Below are 19,587 nucleotides of genomic sequence, written 5' to 3'. Positions count from 1 at the left end.
TGCAAAGAAAGCATACACTGGCCTCCACATCATCTGCCTATAGCTTTCTTTCTCCACTAAAGAAGCAGATGTTCTTTAGGCAACATACTAACAAAGCACTTACAGAGCTTTTCTTATTGTGATTTTTCCCATGTTCTTTCCTTTTCCTTTTTCCTTTTCCTTTTCCTTTTCCTTTTCCTTTTCCTTTTCCTTTTCCTTTTCCTTTTCCTTTTCCTTTTCCTTTCCTTTTCCTTTTCCTTTTCCTTTTCCTTTTCCTTTTCCTTTTTCCTTTTCCTTTTCCTTTTCCTTTTCCTTTTCCTTTTCCTTTTCCTTTTCCTTTTTTCCCCTTCCATTTCCCTTCCTTCCTTCCCTTCCCTTCCCTTCCCTTCCCTCCTTCCCTTCCCTTCCCTTCCCTTCCCTTCCCTTCCCTTCCCTTCCCTTCCCTTCCCTTCCCTTCCTTCCCTTCCCTTCCCTTCCCTTCCCTTCCCTTCCCTTCCCTTCCCTTCCCTTCCTTCCCTTCCCTTCCCTTCCCTTCCCTCCCCTCCCCTCCCCTCCCCTCCCCTCCCCTCCCCTCCCCTCCCCTCCCCTCCCCTCCCTCCCTCACCTCTCCCCTCCCCACCCCTCTCTCCCTTCCCCTTCTCCCTTCCCCTTCCCCTTCCCCTTCCCTTCCCCTCCCCTTCCCCTTCCCCTTCCCCCTTCCCTTCCCCTTCCCCTTCCCCTTCCCCTTCCCCTTCCCCTTCCCCTTCCCCTTCCCCTTCCCCTTCCCCTTCCCCTTCCCCTTCCCCTTCCCCTTCCCCCTTCCCCTTCCCCTCCCCTCCTCCCCTCCCCTCCCCTCCCTCCCCTCCCCTCCCCCCTCCCCTCCCCTCCCCCTCCCCCTCCCCTCCCCTCCTCCCCTCCCCCTCCCCCTCCCCCTCCCCTCCCCTCCCCTCCCCTCCCCTCCCCCTCCCCCTCCCCTCCCCTCCCCCTTCCCCTCCCCCTCCCCCTCCCCTCCCCCTTCCCCTCCCCCTCCCCTCCCCTCCCCCTCCCTCCCTCCCCTCCCCTCCCCTCCCCTTCCCCTCCCCCTCCCCTCCCCTCCCCTCCCCTCCTCCCCTCCCCTCCCCTTCCCCTCCCCTCCCCTCCCCTCCCCTCCCCTCCCCTCCCCTCCCCTCCCCCTCCCCCCTCCCCTCCCCTCCCCTCCCCTCCCCCTCCCCTCCCCCTCCCCTCACCCTCCCCTCCCCTCCCTCCCTCCCCTCCCTCCCTCCCCTCCCCCTTCTCTGAAGCAGAGAAGTCACTTTTCAGCATTCATCCATATTTCCTCCAGTTCCTCTGCAAGGGGATATTTTGAGCTTATTCTCTCTGTAATTTCTTTATAGAACTGCCAGTTCTCCTGAATGTTTTTTTCTTCTGCACAACTTCTAATCCAGGAGGGAAACTACCATGTCTTTGACTGAAGTCTATTCCATTTTACTGTTTTCCCTCTTTCCACTTTTGGAATTATAAAAATTGCTCAGTTAATGGTTGCTCATTTAAATTGCTTTCCATGTTCATGTTCCAAAAGTCTCGTTCTTTCTTGATGAAAAAAAAAAAGAAGAAACCTAGAAATCTGCTTTCTCTTGTCCTTCTCCTTTTTCAAGAAAAATCATTTCCAAAAGCCTTTGAAGAGCTGAGGACAGTTTCTCAGCCTCAGCACTGTGACAAACAGCTGGCTTTTCTGACTTCTTTTGGTTATGGAGAAAAGACAGCTAATGCTTTTCTTTGGGAGCTACTATAGCTGCAGCCAGTTGAGCTCTACACTGTGGTTTCTATATAGCTCAGAATGGGCCTGACCACATGAGGAAAGATTCCTGTTCCTGCTAAGCTGCTCAGCAAATGTTTCTCCCACACAAAATTTTCATGAAAAAAAAAAAATATCTTGGGGGTGGGGGGGGGGGGATGGAGGTTAAAAAATGAAGCATTTTTACATTTTTTCAGAAAATGTACATAGAGAACAGAAACTTGCTGTGCAAAAATTGGATATCGGATTTTCTTTTGAAAAAAATAGCACAGCAAGAAATCTGGGAGCTTGTGCAGCTGGGTGAGAAATTTAAAATAGTCAGTTGAGCTCTAGGGCTGTTGAGAAACAGAGGCTTTGTTGAGAGCTGAACAGAGGTGCAGGAGCACCACGCAGAAGTGAAGGCATTCCTGCTCCTTGCTAACTGTGCTGTTCCAGGAGCAGCTGGACGAGCAGAGTGCAGTTTCTCATGGATCAAACTCTCATGTTTGGATACTCTGGTGCCTAATAAGGTGCGATATCCAATCCAACCATTTCCCTTGCAGTTATGGAAGACACAACATTTCTTTCCCATGTGTATTTCATAACAGGACAAGAACTCACACCACCACCTTTTCCTCCCTGGGGGTACCAATAGGAACTCTCCCCTGTAACTCGGTGAAAAGTGAAGGTCCTTACCGTGATTTAAGACTAGCTACTGTCAAAGTTCATTAAAACTTCAGAAATTGAATCTTTAATGATCAAAGCAACAGAAGAGAGGGGAATTATATTTAAAATAGTTTAAATTCTTTTTTCTTATGAAGCTGCTCTGATACTAAAACGAAAATATTATTTCAATTTCATGTGTTACAGAAGAGCAAGGGGAAAAAAGGGCCCTTCTCACCTACAAGCTTTTCATGAGACAGTGTTGCGAACACTCCAAAGTACAGTGCAATGCACACCCATGGGTATCATCAAACATTTTCAACTCAGAGTAAGGAGAGATGGACTTTGCTCCTTGTTAGAAAGTTAAGTCTCTGAGTGAAAGGACTTAATTTTCTTCCATGTTTTTCTTGTCTTATTTATCTTACCTTGTGGCTGGCCAGAACTCCAGGTATCTTTGAACAGATCCAGCAGGTACTGGGACACCGGATACTGGGAAGATGCTGAGTGCACTGACAGCTCCAGATGGTCTCCTTCCTACACTCTGAATCCCAGTTTTATTAATTTACCTTTCTTGAGCTTTCTCCCTGGCATGGGTACATGATGTCCCTTGGGCAACAGCTATCTTACAGCTTATTTTTAGACAACAGCTTTTTCTATGAGGACAAAAGAGGAAAAGGAAAGGAATTTCTTCCCCCTTTGCCTCTTTATAGTCTGGCCTAGAAGGTGTTTAAGAGATGTTGGCAGCCAGTAGTCTCAAAGCCTGGCAGGGCCCCAGCCCACCAGCCATTGCCTTCTGCCTTTTCCTCCCACCATTCCCAGAGAATACTTTCTGTCACTTGATATAAGGGAAATTCAGGATTAATCTCCAACTCCAGCCCTGTAAACTCATGCCATTTATATTACATCTTTGGAAGGCTCAGGTGAGTTCTTCAGCAGTCACCATGGAAGAACCTCTAATTCTTTACCAGATCTTGCTTACCATAGTAATTCTTCCTCTCAGACAAGTGTGAAACCAGTAACCCATATTCGTAATGCACATGTGGTCACTAGGGCAAGAAATAGACTGAGAGGAGTGTTTAACTTGCACCCTCTTCTTGGCATAGCTGGAGGATGTACTTCCCAGACAGGGAGATAAAAGTCAATAATCTTGGCTGCTGCCTTTGATCTGTGCCGTGCACTGCAGTTGTTAAACAGACTGTGGTGTTTGGTCTGGCCAGGACACAACCCTGCTCTGGGGGCTTGGCTGGAATGTGCTTGAAACCATTTGGAGCAATAAGCAGTAGTTCATGCCAGTTCAGACATAGCTGGGCTGCACTCCATCAAGGCAAGAACTCGAGACATTAACTCTTTCACATGACTCCAAATTACTTTGTAAAGGAAGATACTTGTATTTTAATTTAATCCTTTGCTTCTTGATGACTCTCAGCTGAATACAGAACCACCATTGTGGGTAGCATGTAGATGAAAACCTGAGCTGGAACTCAATGTGCGTGCTTTCTGCTGCAGTTTTCTACAGAGTAGGCACTACACGCTTGCTCAGTCCTTGTTATTGCAGCCTGGCAAAGAGGTCATTTGTTAGAATTCAGTCCAAGATCTTAGAGACACTTAAGGGTCACAGCTAGACTCTTGACAGATATAAGACTCCTCCATTTCTGTGTTTATATAAGTCCAAAGCTAAACGATCCAGATGGTGGGCCTCAGGAGCATGCAGAGGAACAGCTGGCCTTCACAACAGCATAACTAACCTTCTGTGGGGATGAGTAAGCTGCAGGTTATTTGGTAGATTCTTCACAATTTTTAAAATATATTTATCTTCTGAGCCTCTGTTTGAGGCTGGAGACTCCTGAGTATTTCTAGGAATCTCAAAGCCTTATGCACAGCCTACGTGTGCATCATGTCAGAAGGTCTAGTCTTGGCTTCCTGGGCTGCTTGTATATTTATCTTCTAAATATAAAATTATTCATGCCTTTGCACACTAAGCAGGCCATGCAAATCTCCCTCTCAGAGTGTGATTATTCCTGAACTGCAGTCTTTTGCTCTTCTGATAGGAATTCTAGCGACAAAGAGTAGTTTTCCAAGACTTCTTTACAGCGTAATGAGTGATTCAGGTTCTGTGAGTTCAGGCTGAGCAGAGCCTGGTGCCTAGTGCTGTATTGATTGCACTAAGTTCCAGGCTGGCATGCAAACAAGAGGCTACAGCTGCTGTTTCTTCCACCATGGGATCCCTGTGAGACTGTGAGGTCGTCAACCCATGGTTCAATGCCCTGCAAATTCTGCCTGTGATGAGTGTTTTCTAACAACCATCTCAGCATCAGGGATCCTGAACAGAGGCATCAACAGTCACACCAAGTGCTAAGAGACTGAACACGTATCTTTGCGTAGAATCACACAATGGCTTAGGTTGGAAGGGACCTCAAAGATCATCTAGTTCCAACCTGGTGTGATGGATGCCGCCCACCAGATCAGGCTGTCCAGGACCCCATCCAAACTGGCTTTAAGCATGTTCAGGGATGGGACACCCACAGCTTCTCTGGGCAGCAATGCCAGGGCCTCACTGCCCCCTGAATAGAGACATTTAATCAGTCTCCCCTCTTTTAGTTTAGAGCCATTTCCCCCTTATCCTATCCTCTATCAGTCTGTGCAAAAATTTGCTCTCTCTCCTGTTTAAAATCTCCCCACAGTTACTGGAAGGCTGCAATAATGTCTCCCCAGAGTATTCCCATCTCCAGGCTGAACCTTTCTTCATAGGAGATATGCTCCAGCCCTCTGACCATTCTGCTGGTCCTACTCTGGACCCACTCCAACAGCTTCACACCTCCTTGTGCTGGGTGCACCAGACCTCAGTGCAGTACTCCAGATGGGGCCTCATGATGGCAGAGCAGAAAGAGACAGTCCCCTCCCTGCCCTGCTGCCTCTGTTGATGCAGGCCAGGGTACTGCTGTCATTCTGGCCTGCCAGCACACAGTGCTGGCTCATGTCGAGCTTTTTGTCTATCAGGACCCCGAAGTCCTTCTCCACAGGGCTGCTCTCACTGAGTTCTCCCAGTTTGTATGCATATCTGGGATTGCTCCAATCCAGGTGCAGCATCTTGTACTTGGCCTTGTTGAATCTCAGTAAGCTCTCATGGGCCCACTTTTCAAGCCTTTCCAGGGCCTTCTGAATGGCATCTCTTCTTTCTGTTGAATCACCTGCACCACTTTGCTTGTTGTCTTCAGCAAACTTGCAGAGGGTACCCTCAATCCAATTGTATGTCTCATTGATGAAGACACTGAAGAGCTCTGGTTCCAAGACAGACTCCTGGGGGACACTGCTCATGGCCACCTCCACGTGGCTTTTGCCATCTGTCATCACGTGGCATTTTTGCCATCTGCCATCATACACAAGTTTCTCTCTTGCCTATGCCAAAACCCTAGGCACTCATTGTTACCCTTATGGGCTCAAACAACATGTATCTTAGCTATGGTAATACTTACACCTTCACCTTGTGTAGGTCTCAGTAGATCCCCAGATCTCTGTCCAATAATTTTTCTTGAGTTAAGGTGTACACAGTTACACAGTGATTCCTGCAGAAGCATGTGGGCCTAGAGAGACAAAAGTCACAGTGAGGAGCACCAGGGAGATCCCTATTCCCCACTACCCAATGCACTGTTTTTCCTTAACTCTCTCCAATCTCGGTTTTGCACATCTGGATCAGGCTGCACATTCACGGAGAAGTGGCAACACAGCCCCTGTGGTATTACATACAGATAAGAGCTTTTGACTGATCCCTGCACAGAACATTGCCATCACCCATGCCCAGTTGAGATATGGCAGTCCCTTTCTAGAGCAAGGACTCAGCACCTTGCTGCTCCTTGCAGGGAAGATTCTGCTGACTGAGGCCCTTCTATTTTTCTTGGACTGAGCCTAGAGAACTGGGAAGAGAGTTCAAGACTCTCCCCATCCTCATGGAGAAGGCAGAAGGCTTGCTTACCACCCTGCTGCCTCTGCCTAAGTGTGATCTTAACAGATGTGTGCCTACACCAATCCTGTGGAGAAACTATGACAACAAGGACATAGAAACACATGTACAACATCTTTCCAATCAGCACCAGAGAGCTTATAGTGCCTGCTGACTGAGATCAGAGAGAAGGCAGTGAAGAACAGCACTTTTCTGTAAGCTGTGTGGATATTTTAGGCTGATGTGGACAGAGGACTGAGAAAGGAAGCAGGAAGCTTCCCTTGCATCATGGTCTCTTTGCATCATGGCTACTCTTGAAACAGCTGAAATGTAAAATAAATGCAGAAACCATCCAGTCTCCAGGAAAAGACACGAACCCTGGCTGTAAGATGAATTTACAACTCTACTCATTGCCATACCATTGACTCATTTCTTTTGTTTAGCTTGGGTCTCTTGTCTGTGGCTAAGATCTCTGGGAAGAAGATATCTGCCCATATGCAATGAGATATATCCTCATCTCCAGATGCATCTTGTAATAGTGACAGTGGCGGGAGCAGCCAGGCCCAGTCCGTACGTACTCTGAAAGTATTTCACGGAGAAAAACAAAAGGGATCTCAGTTTACAGTAAGACAGATCCTTCCAAGCCTTCAGACAAGAAAGCCAGTGCTCTTTGTTGTTGTACAGTGCTGCTCAGAGAATGCAAAACTAAATGGAACATCTGTGTTTTCCTCTCCAAGCACTGGAGCAAACTACATGTAAGGGAGAGCTTGTACCCTGATGACCTTCACACTTCTTGCTCTCAGTTTTTGCAGTATTTGCTTCCTAGGTGTTTTTATGTTTAACTGCATGGCTACTGCCTCCAGGTGTTTTTGAAAGAACATGCTGGAACATACAAGCATACAACAGATGGTGATGTTTTATACATCGACTTGTGGAACGAATAGCTCATTAGCTTCCAGTGAGGTGGGCTCTTGTACATGGCTTTGACATGAATGATCCTGCAGCTGTCTGGAAAAACTGTGTTTATTGCTACTGCCATATTGATCACTTCCTTTAGAAGCATCTCATTATTTCACCCATATCTATAGTTACACTCCACTCCAAAAAAAAAAATGGTTGCAGAAATGTATCACCCTTCTTTGGTCTTTGTGCATATCTTGCAGAGGATTCTGGTATTGAAACATCCCACTCCAGCAAAAGGTCTTGGAGTCTGCTGTGCTTGGAATGATGTGTGTTACATTACTGGCAGCAACAAAAGCTGTGGATGTAGCAATTCTTTGGTACCTACTCTGAAACAGCCTACTGGGGGGAGAGCCAATTGCAGGAATTGGAAGCCTTTTCCTGTTCAATTTGTATTTCACTGTCTGGATTTTTCCTTAGGAGAATATTCATTCTAAACTTGATTCTAAACTCTGATGTGCAGGCTTCTAGATTGTAGAATCATAATATCTCTGCTATTCTTGATCCTCTTCTAATGAGCTTACCCAAAAGTAAACTTACAGAGATGCTTGCTTTTGGATGCATTCATTTTCCAAAGATGTTATATGCACTCATCATTTAAGAGAAATGCAAAAACACATCACTATCAGTTATAAGAATGGAACAGTCAAAATGATGACCTAGCAAATCTAAAATCATCTCAGTCTATTTTCTGGGTGGTGAAGAGAAAAAAAAAAACCTTAATGTAGAAATATGAAAGATATTGGGTTTAGAAGATGTGTGGCCCTGTTGGGGGAGCAATCATTGGTGAGATTGAGGGAGCTTTAAAATCCCCTGCCAACCATTCTGTGATGCTGTGATTTATGAGAGCTGGGTCACACCTGCATGGCTGTAGCCTGAGAGCTTCCTATCTGGGAAACAGGTCGAGGAAAAACTTCACAGAGTGAACTCCAGAATCAGCAATGGGATTTCTCCCCATGTGACTTTCCAACACCTGCATAAAAGTAAGACTGTGCTTTAGCTGTGTCCAAAAATGATCTGCCTTTATGTCAGTTCTAATTCAAGCTAAACTTCAAGCCACTTCCAATTTCCATGGAAGTGGCCGTCCTTGGCATTTGTGTCATATTCACAGGGTTCTCAGCCATAATCCAATTCTGAAGGATACCTCGCAGGCGGGGACAGCAAGCAGATCCATGAAACTGCCTCAGCTGAGATGGGAGATGGTAATAAAGAGTGCCTACATGGTACAAGTATCTTCCAGTGCTGAACATTATTCAAGAACTGGCCTTTCTCTAATATACCATATTTCTCTGTATCTCAGTTAACTGTATTTTTTATTTTAATTATTCCCGTTCAGATGTCCACAGAAGTTGACCTTCTTGTGCCTTAGTTCCCCTGCCTTCTCAAGACGCTTATAACAACTGAAATCCTATGTCCTACTGTCTAGGTCAGAAGCTGTTTTAAGAAGTGAATTACACAGTTATAACCAGTTCAGTGCTTTCACCCTTGCATTCCACTAGAACTTCAAAACTATCTACTGCTGCCTAATTTTTGCTGATCATTTTTCCCTCTTGTTTCTAAACCTCTTCTACTGAAATGTTACCTTAAGCCAGATCCTCATCTTTCCCCTGCAAAAAAAGGCTTTTATTGTGGGAGCCTTACCAAACTCCTTCTCTGTAAACCCCTTCTTACAAAATGGATCTGCAATGACAAGGCTAATCTCTTACCTTCTCATCTATTGTATTGGGTCTAGTAGCTTTTTGGCAAGCTTTCTATTGCACTGCTTGAACAAAGATTTACTCTTCGTGTCATGCCATTATTAAGCTGCTTCTTGGTATTTTCTTTTGCCTTTCCATATTGTAATAATATGTAGTAGAACGTGACAGAACATATTGACTGTTTCTCTGTTGCTTCACAATCTTTTTGAATTATTTGGGAGTATTCTATTTACTCAAGCATTTAATATGTTCCTCTCAACCTATGATTTATTTACCAGCATTTATACACGCATCTGCTTCATTTCATTTCATTTCATTTCATTTCATTTCATTTCATCAACAGAGGTCTCAGTTTTTCTCCATTTAAAATTCAGGTGTTCTTGTGGTGGATTTTCATTCTTGTGGAAGATTGGAAGATTAGGTTTAAATATGTCATGAACATTTACAGAGTGGCTTGCTTTCGCCAATGGTTCTCATCTCATAATCTCTTAGATTATTGGCATTATCAACCAGTTTACCCATTGCCTCTAATGAACATACAGTTGTTATTTTAACATCCTTTTCTAGCTGAAAACAGATAAGAGCTCCTGTGTTGGAATGTGGACACAACTAGGCATCAGATTTTGAATCTTCAAGCCAGCAGACCTCAACTTTTCCAAGTGTTCAGTGGTACTTTCATTCAGTCCTGATCTTATTTCATCAGTGCTGGCTGCTTTGAGAGCCTGTTGACATCCTAGCATATGACAGGGACATACACAACCTTGAGAAAATCAGAAAGTAAAATGTTAAAGGTAGAGCTTTCTTCTTTCTCTGGGTCATGTTCACCTTTCTCTTTACTTCCCTAGGACAGAAGTAATGCACTCTAATAATCTTAAGATTTTTTTTTACTCCAAATTTGGAATGTAACTAATTAAAAAAATAACACCAACACAGCATAATATATTAATATTAGATGGTAAATGGCAGCCCTTTGCAGTTTGTTCAAATATGTATGCAATAATAGTGTAATTGCATCACTGTCAGCATATTCTGATCCACTCCTTGTCAAATCACAGCCTTGTAAAGGATTCATAGATACATTCATAGATACATTAGGTTGGAAAGGACCTACAAGATCATCTAGTGCAACCATAATATACCATACATCACTTTCTTTACCTTTCAGTTTAACAAGTTACAGTTCAGGTTATGTTAACTTTATATTATCAGAAAGAGTGGAAAATGAAAACTTAGAAAAGAAAAAGCCAGGCACATACCTGGAGCATGGTAATTCCACTGTCTTATGTGGATGTGGCTCCACTGTCCTATGTCCATGGGGTTGCTAATTGTTTTGCACTGCTCTTAGACCCTTGCCGAAGTTCATAGAATGGGCACATGAAGCTTGTCCAGGGCCTTTAATGTACGCATGATTTCCTGTCATGTCCTGTGACTCAGTCCTGAATTTCTCATCTGAAGAAGAAAAGCATGCTATAAAAGTTTGTTTTTAATTTGTACCCTGTAGCTGTTGGAACATTTATTTATATCAGGGATTTGTGTAGAGAACTATTAAAAATGTGGGTTTTCTTGAAATTGACTTTTTATACGAAGGAAATAATGAATGTGTTTTGTTCTGATAATTATATCTGAAATGTATTCTGGCTACCTGGAGATCTCTGAAAAAGAAAAATAAATGATTGAGTTTTCAGAAAGTGACCTCGTTATTGTACTCTGTGCCTGTTTTGTAATGGCAATAACAACAGAAGAGGGATCGTAATTCAGGACAAACTGTTCAAAATACAGAGCATAAAATCCACCACTGATGTCACTTATCTGAGTGACATTTTAGGTGAAGATGTCACCCTTTGCTGTCTTTCACAAGTATTTTATGGAAACACAAATTCTTTATGATGAGAACTTATCCCTTGCTGAGCTGTTGGCTTTGTGACGGAGCAACTGTGAGGCCTTGAAATTTCGAGTGTATGGGAACTTGTCCCACTGACAGAACTACCAATGTCTGATGCAGTGTGGTGTGATATTGGCAGTGTTTTTAGTCAAAAGAGCACCCTTTTCCAGGAAAAAAAATAAAACAAAACAGTGCAGGCAGGCTCTGCTGTAGGCTGAGTGCTGTCTATCTGCACTCATGATGGCAGAACACTCTGATGTAAGGGTCCTACCTGGGACTCTCAATAGTAGAATTAAGGGTTCTTTACCTTTGTTTCTCTCCATGGTGATTGACCCAAAATCAGGGCATAGGAAAAAAAAAGTAAATAAATCATCAGATAAACCAAGAAAAGGGCACAGATGCTGGCTCAGAGCTCCTGTCATCTGGGATTGGTCATCTCTCCACTGGCCAGAGAAGGAGCATGAAATAGAAACACCTAAAGTGCATAGGGGTGATGACCCTGACTCTTTCAGTAGAAAAGAGCACTAAAGAGAACTCAGGCAAATTAAGGCAGTCAAATGCAGAAAAAGAAAATAAGAAACAGGAGCATACTATGTGAAATTCAGGCTGCTTGTCTGTGATATCCATGTATCTGCCAGGCTCCAAGGGCAGCCTGAAGAGCTCCAGTACAAACCTGCAGATCAGTGCAGCGCACACATGTAACAGTACCTGGCCTACCACCTCCACCAGCTGGTTGGCTGGGAAAGCCATGGCACCAGCCTGCATCACCCATCTGTATGGCTACATAAAGAGCTCGAGACTTGTATTTGCACCCAGCGGCTGCACCACTCCCCAGACCATCTGGTGAGGTTGGATTGGCCCAAGAATCTCTGAACATGGTTGCCTACATTCAGTAGACATGAGCAGCTCTATGGAAGGGACATCTATTTGCTCAGTGAGCAGTGCATTGTTTCTGGCTTCTGGCTCATGCTGTGTCTGGCACAGGGCTTGACTTGCCTCTGAATAACAGCACATAGGGTCAGGGACAAAATGCATTTATCATCTGTAAGGAAGTGAGTAAAGAAAGTGGGGGAAAGGAAAAACTTCAGGGACGTTTGGCACAAAGCTGCTGTGTCTTTGCAGTTGGCTTGGGCTGTGCTGGGAAAAGGCATGGGACCAATGGAGGCAGCATGGGGAATGGAGTGGTGTGTGGGCTCTAAGGACCAGAGGGAAAATGAAAGAGGAAAATGCATGTGAAGAAAGGTGTTTCTTTTCCTCCAGATCTGCTATCTGTCCTGAAGTGCCATGGCCACCAGCAGCCTGGTGCGTGACATGACCAAGTGTGGCCCATCAGACAGGAGGAGACATGGGGTGGGGAAGCAGAACACATTTTCTGGCAGCTCACCACGACACCTCAAGCAATCTCTGGGACTGGAAGAGCTGAGTAAATGCTGCTGGCAGATGCCATTACGATGGGTCCCTGTTCTGCTTGGCCCCGTCAGTAGACAGGGATGTCTGAGTTCTCCAGCTCTCCTTTATTTTTTGTTTGTTCCAAAAATACTGCTTGCAATTTTCCTTCCCAGATTATCCCCTCCTCCAAAACAAAGAGCTTCTTGTGCGTTTAGAGTCCAAGGGAGGGGCTGTGCTGAGTCTGCACTTTTGACTAGGAAGACCCCAGAAATATGAGGACAGACCCATACTGATATTCCCAGCCCAGCACACTGCCCTCTCTTTGCAGCATCTTGTTACTTTTGGGAGTGCACTGTCAAATCTGCAGCCACTGATCCCCATTATTTTCAATCAAGACTGTAAGTGCTGCTGGAGCTTTGTGGCCATGCTGCAGATTGTAGAGCTGCAGAGCTGGAGTGGCCAGCAGAGGGTAAACTTGGGATGCTCTTTCTCTAAACCAAACCTTTCTCTGACTTAAAGTGCCCTCGTTTGGCCTTATGTTTTGCTGAATAAAGCAGCTACAAGTAAAAAAATGAGGAGAGGAGAGGAGAGGAGAGGAGAGGAGAGGAGAGGAGAGGAGAGGAGAGGAGAGGAGAGGAGAGGAGAGGAGAGGAGAGGAGAGGAGAGGAGAGGAGAGGAGAGGAGAGGAGAGGAGAGGAGAGGAGAGGAGAGGAGAGGAGAGGAGAGGAGAGGAGAGGAGAGGAGAGGAGAGGAGAGGAGAGGAGAGGAGAGGAGAGGAGAGGAGAGGAGAGGAGAGGAGAGGAGAGGAGAGGAGAGGAGAGGAGAGGCACAGAGTTCCATCTGATAAGTAAAGTTAACATGCTGGGAAACATGCTTGGCTGCTTCCAGCTGGGTCCACTTTCTAGAAAGTTCTACTCATACTGCACAGTGAAGGGAAAAAAGAAACAGAAGAAAACATGGAATAAGCTTTATAAACCAGAGGGTCTTGACAATGAGAGTAGACGTCTTCTTAAAAATCTGTTTATTCCTAGCCACAAATGGCTGAACTACAGCACAGAGTGAAGTTTTTTTCCAACAAAAGGCTTAGACAGTGTGTCTATAATGGCAACTTCTGACTGGGTGGGAGGGAAGAAAGAAGAAAGGCAATTTTCTCAGAAGAACACTCTGGGATAAAGCCCACACAGCACAGTAAGGAGCAGGCATTTCAGCCTGCTATGGATCACAGGTTGCAGAGATGCTTAGCACCCTGGTAATGTGAAATCCTCCATAGTTCCCACTAGCTGATTTGAGAAGTTTTCCATTTGGCTTCCTTTCTATCAAGTCTTCAGCAATCTCTCTGAGGTGTGGTTGAAATGGACCTGCTAGCAGCAGTGTCCTCAGGACAGCAGATGCTGGCATGAACCAGCACTTGGTACCAACTGCCAGGGAAGTTTCAAGCTATGAAGAGCTGCATACGGAGGATCTACTGATTCAGTATGCAGGGTGATCCTGCCATGAATTTGCATGTAGCTTCATACCATTTTCTTTCCTGTATTGCAGCCTAGCTACTATTTGGACATTATGGCAGCTCCAACTCCAGCCAATTAATTCCATTCCAGCTTCACACTTTTTTTTTTTTTTTTTTTCTCTGAGCTGTAGAGAAGAAAGGTGGAATGGTGAGAGGGAGAACTGAATTACCCATTCTTGCTTTTTCCTTATGATTGGCAATCTGGGTGTGTGACTCTACATTTGCACTGCACTAGAAGGTTCCTGTTTTCATGTGGTCTAAGCAAGACTATTGTTTGCTGGTACTGTAAGAGCATGTGGGATTGTGTAAAGTGTTTCCTAGAGCCCAGTTTGCCTTAACTAGTTGTTAGTGCCAGAGAACAGCTGGCTGCATTTCTTGCATTAGCATAAAGTCATTAATCAGCATCTCAGGAATGCTGGTGCCATGAACTCAGAATGAGAAGATCTCAAGTTTTTCGGCAAAAGCAGTTTCTTTGGAAAATACTAATAAGTGTCTCATGTAGATAAAGCTGAATATACTTCAGAATGAGAGTTTTAGAAGAGTTGTTTAAAAATACAGTCAGAGTTGGAAAATGTGAGAATGATGTCATATGCCAAGGGAGGTGTGGGTGGATGGAGAAAGATGACATCACTTCCCGTCTGGTCTCTTAACACTGCTGTAAATGAAAGGATGGACTGATTTGAAGCTTGCCTCTAGCTGCTAGGAGTTATGGAAACATAATGTCCCAGACTCCCCTAGAGACAGGCTTTTGCAGTTCATCTGGCATTATATGCATTACAATGACTGCATGGTGAATCTTGAAGGAATGAACTAGAGCCTGGGGCCTAGCTGGGAGCTAGCTGTACAGTGAATGATGCAGAGAAGCTGGCAAATGAGTTCTGTTCCACTGAGATGTTGAGTTTGAGACCTCCTCTCCTCCAGCCAGCTCCCAAGACCAGGAAGGTGAGGCAGCTATGACAGCACAGGATAACTTCATACTGCATATTCAGGCTTTACTTTCCTCGTATCTTCCTGTTCTGGACAGGAGGTAATGAAATGCAGCCTAATACAAACCTCCCACACACCAGAATTGTCTTCTGTTCTTCCTGCTCTTTCTAACACACACGTATTTAGATGTCATGAAACACCAGTACTACTTTGCCACAAGAAAAACTGTCTTCATTTGGATGGATTTGTGATGGCTGGATTTACAGCCTTCTCTGTTCATGACTCCCCATAAGCCAGGAGACAACCTCTTTCTAATCTGCTGTGTACCTAGGCTTGCCCCAAAGGCACGGAACTCCTGACCAGCAGATCGTATAATGCTGTTTTGAGTGCCTGAAGCTCAAGCACAGCTCAGTTTTATCTCCACTGTAATGTGCACTGTGAAACAGATGACATTTACAACCAAGGACCCCCTTCTACTCAGGGTATCTGCTCAAGAACCCTTCCTCTAAGGGTGTCTGTGTCCAGGAGCTCTCATGTAGATACTGCCTGTGCCCTGGTACCCTCTATTTGGTTCTGTATACACTCAGAAACCTGCTCTTTGGAAAGATATCTTAATTCCCCTACCTTTTATTCCCATTACATACTGAATGTCTTCAAATAGAGAGTGCTAAAGCCTTGTTGACCACCCCTTGTAGGGGCTGTCACACTGTGGATCTGCTGTACATATGCAGTCCACAGTTAATGATGTCAGGGCAACAATTAGATTAAATGAGCACAGCTGGAACGAGGAATCTGGCGTGGGAACAAAGCTGTTCTGTCAGTATAAATATCTTGCTCCCATGCACACTCAGTCTTGTGCTGGTGTTAGCAGCAGTGCACATGAAGGAACAACTAAGAGAGGAGGTGTTTGGTGTGCTAGGGTAGTGGGAAGATGCTGTCAGCAGTGAGGTGTGGGGCAGGAACATAGCGTAACAGGCAGGGGAATTTTATGGGAAAGAGAGGAATTACACAGGATATAGGCAAAGCATCAAAAGAGGTTAGAGTTATAATGGCCAGGCCTGGACTAGTGGCCAGGGCAAGAGGGGAGCAAGGAGTGGACTGCAACAGACATGAAAAATAAGGGATTTAGGCACACTGTGTGCCAGCTGAGTGTGGATGATGCAAAAGTAGCAGAAGGTGGCACAAGAGCTTCACCTGAATTTGAGGAATGAAATCGAATTTCCTTGGGGTTCCCAGTGAAGGTGAGGTCCTCTGCAATGATCTGCTATGCTCCATAGCACCTGGCCTCGCTGTTTGGTCAATGCCATAGTCATGCTAGAGCCAGCTGCTGGAGCAGCACTGATCTGTCAGGCAGCTCCAGGTGACAATGCACTGCCAAGTCCATGGGAAGTGCCTGGATGCTCTATGAGGATCACTCCAGGCCCTTGCATAGGTACACTGCAGAGCTACCTGCAGCACATTGTGGTTCTGCAGAGGTCTGCTGCCATGGGATTGGATAACTCAGTGGCTTCTCACTTTTCCAAACATTTCCTCAACTCTCCACAGAAGTCTGTACATACACTCCAGTTTTGGTTGTGAAAAATGTGAAGTAGAGATTAGCCTGATGGCAGTACCTGCTCTAGAAGTCAGTGTGTGGCAATGGGGCACAAGGTAAAAAGCAGATCCTGGAAAGGAGGCACTTTTTCCTAGCATTCATGCCACCCCTCAAAAGGAACATGGAACTACCTGAGGTGCTGATGTAACACCAAGACCTTTTTCTTCTCCTTCAGGACAGAGTAAAGTGGCTGTCAGCATCCTGCCCTGAAGCATGCTCTCCTAAAAGGGGTAAAGGAAGAAAGATGGGAGGTTGGGTCCAGAAAGCTCAGGTAGTCTTATGAGCTGTTGAAAATCCCACAAGAACAGGCAAATGGTATGACTTAGGGACACAGTCCCTGTTCTTCAAACTACCAACTTAATGAAACCTCAAAAGCTCCTTTCCTAGGTGGAGTATCCTTTGAGGATATTTCTCAAAGGGAAATCACATTCTCTGCTTGAAGTACTGTCCAGCTAAACAACTCATTAGTGCTCAAACAGAGACTTGGTGGGCTGGGTGTCCAATGGGTCATGTTAATGAGGGAAGACCATGGGGTCCTTGGGTAAGGATCTTTGCAGAATAGTACAGAAACTACTCGGAAGGTGTGTGAGTGTGTACCTGTGTATCTGTACCAGAGAGGGTTTTGCTTTGTAATTTTTTCAGCAGCTATGTCATGTGACTGTGTATTAAATCACCTTTCCAGGGACTATGGTTCTGTATCTCCACTGAAAAATTCTGGAAGTCCTTATCTTTGATCCTTGATTGTGGCAAAGGATTCTCTGGTGTCAGATGGATCTAGAATGGATTCAGGCTATTTTGTCACAGATATAAGTCTTTCTTCTAATATGTTTGTTTGGAAAATTGGGAGTATCTTCCTGAGGTTAGATTGGCATTAACATATACCACTGTGAACAGCAGTGGGATGTTGTTTCTTGTCTGAGAATTCCTTTATGAGACACATGGGAGAAACTTGTTCTTCCTTCTGTCCAGAATGTGAGAAGAATAAAAATATAAATAATGTCAGCACCATGGGGGAGCAAATCTGATCTGACCATCAAACACCATATGTGAGGCAAAGGAGAGACATGTCTTTAAGGAATGTCTGGAAGTTTTACTTTTCAGGAAACAAGAGACATGTCAAGCATCCAAGTTCTACTAAAAGTCAGAACTTGGTTCTCTTATCCTGACCTAGACCTATGAAAATCCTCTACCTTTGCCCTGTGGTGTTAGCTAAGAAATGGATATTATTATTGTACAAATAAGTATGTGAAGCATTCAATCCAATTCTTCTGCTTTCTTGTTTCTTTAATAGTTCTGTAAATGTTTTTAATGTTTCCTAAAGTTAGCAGACGAGGCTTGGCTCTTGCTTCACTTCCTGGTTAAAAAAGACAGAGGAATCTTATTTTCTTCTACTAGGACATCTAGAACCTCTTAACTACAGGAAGACTCCAGTGAAGTATAATATGAGCTCCAACTCAATTTTCAATTACTGCATAAAATTAGATTTGGAAGCTGATCCAAAAGGGAGATCATAATAAATCGACAGCAAAATTAGCAATAACTTTCATAATCCATGCTTGCATATCTGCAAACAGTCTGTAACTGCAATCTGTCTGCCTACTGTATGTATTATGGGTACAGGCTTCAGATTCAGAATTGACATGGATTTCACAGACTTCACATGTAACACTGAAACCTTCTTTCTGAGATGACAGTAAGCAGCTTTCCAAGCATGAGAGATTTAGCCTTTTCATTGCTAGTTGTCAAATTGGAAGGAATTTCCAAGGATAATGAGAGCTTCTTTGAGCAGTTCCTGTACCAACCTCTGAGCTCCAAAAATATTAGAGAGTAAAATGGAGTAGAATGCACTCCGCAGTCTGGATTGACTCACTGGCAGCTTCATGGAGTCACAGAATCACAGAACCATAGAATCGTAGAATTGTTTGGGTTAGAGGGACCTTTAAGATCCTCTAGTTCTAACCCCTACTGCTATAGGCAGGGACACCTCAAAGCCCCATCCAGCCTGGCTTTGAATGCTTCCAGGGAGGGAGCATTCACCACCTTGCTGAGCAGCCTGTTCCAGTGTCTCACCACTCTCACAGTAAAGAATTTATTCCTAATATCTAGTCTACATCTATTCTCTTCTAGTTTAAAACCATTTCCCCTTGTCCTCTTGCTGCATGCCCTTATAAAATCCCTCCCCAGCTTTCCTGTAAGCCCCCTTCAGGTACTGAAAGGCCGCTGTAATGTCCACTTGGAGCCTTCTCTTCTCCAGGCTAAAGAGCCCCAGTTCCCAGCCTGTTCTCATGTGAGAGGTGCTCCAGCCCTCTAATCATCTTCATGGCCCTCCCCTGGACCTGCTCCAGCAACTTCACATCCTTCTTGTGTTGGAGGCTCCAGAGCTGGACACATTACTCCAGGTGAGGTCTCATGAGAACAGAGTAGAGAGGCAGAATCATCTCCCTCAACCTGCTGGTCACAATTCTCTTGGTGCAGTGATGGCAGTTGGCCTTCTGGGCTACAAACACACATTGCTGGCTCATGTTGAATCTTTCATCAATTGTCACTCCAAAATCCTTCTCCTCAGGGCTGCTCTCAAGCTATTCTCCACCCAGCCTGTATCTGTGCTTGGGATTGCCCCAACCCAGATGCAGGACCTTGCACTTAGCCTTGTTGAACTTCATGAGGTTGGCATAGGCCCACCTCTCAAGCCTATCTAGGTCTCCCTGGATAGCATCCCTTCTCTCTAGCATGTCAACTGCACCACTCAACTTGGTTGAGTGTCATCTTCAGGTTGGAGGTTGGAGGTTGGAGTCATCTTCAAACTTGCTAGGATGCATTTGATCCCTATGTCCATGTCACCTACGAAGATCTTAAATAGCATTGATCCCATGTTTCCTAAAGGGGTGCTGTTTAACCAGTCAGTGCAGCTGTCTTCATTAGGATGAGAGAAATAGCACGTTATACTCTGCTGACTCAACTGCTCTGAACTCCAGTGACTGCAACAGCCCTGGTTTATACTGAGTGAAGTGTGTCTTGTTTTATGTGCTCAGACATGGGTGATGGAGATGTGGCATCAAACTCTGGAGGTGGTTGGTATCCCCACTATGACAACTCAGTCTGAAGGACAGGTTTTCATCGTGGTGGGAATCTAAGGTGCAAAATCACTAAGGTCAGCATGACAAGTGGGTGGCTAGTTTGACAACATAGAGTTTTGGGGTCACATTGGGAGGTAAATCCTCAATCACTGTATCTCTCGTGCTAGTATCACAGAGCTTAAATATGACAACAGGCAACAGAGGCAAGTGTGCTTGAATGATAACTACTGGGAGCCCATTGTG

This window comes from Cyrtonyx montezumae, unplaced genomic scaffold, assembly GCF_038088225.1.
Source record: "Cyrtonyx montezumae isolate F1298 unplaced genomic scaffold, pur_monq_1.0 scaffold_44, whole genome shotgun sequence".
Lineage (NCBI taxonomy): Eukaryota > Metazoa > Chordata > Aves > Galliformes > Odontophoridae > Cyrtonyx > Cyrtonyx montezumae.
This window is presented reverse-complemented; position numbering follows the sequence as displayed.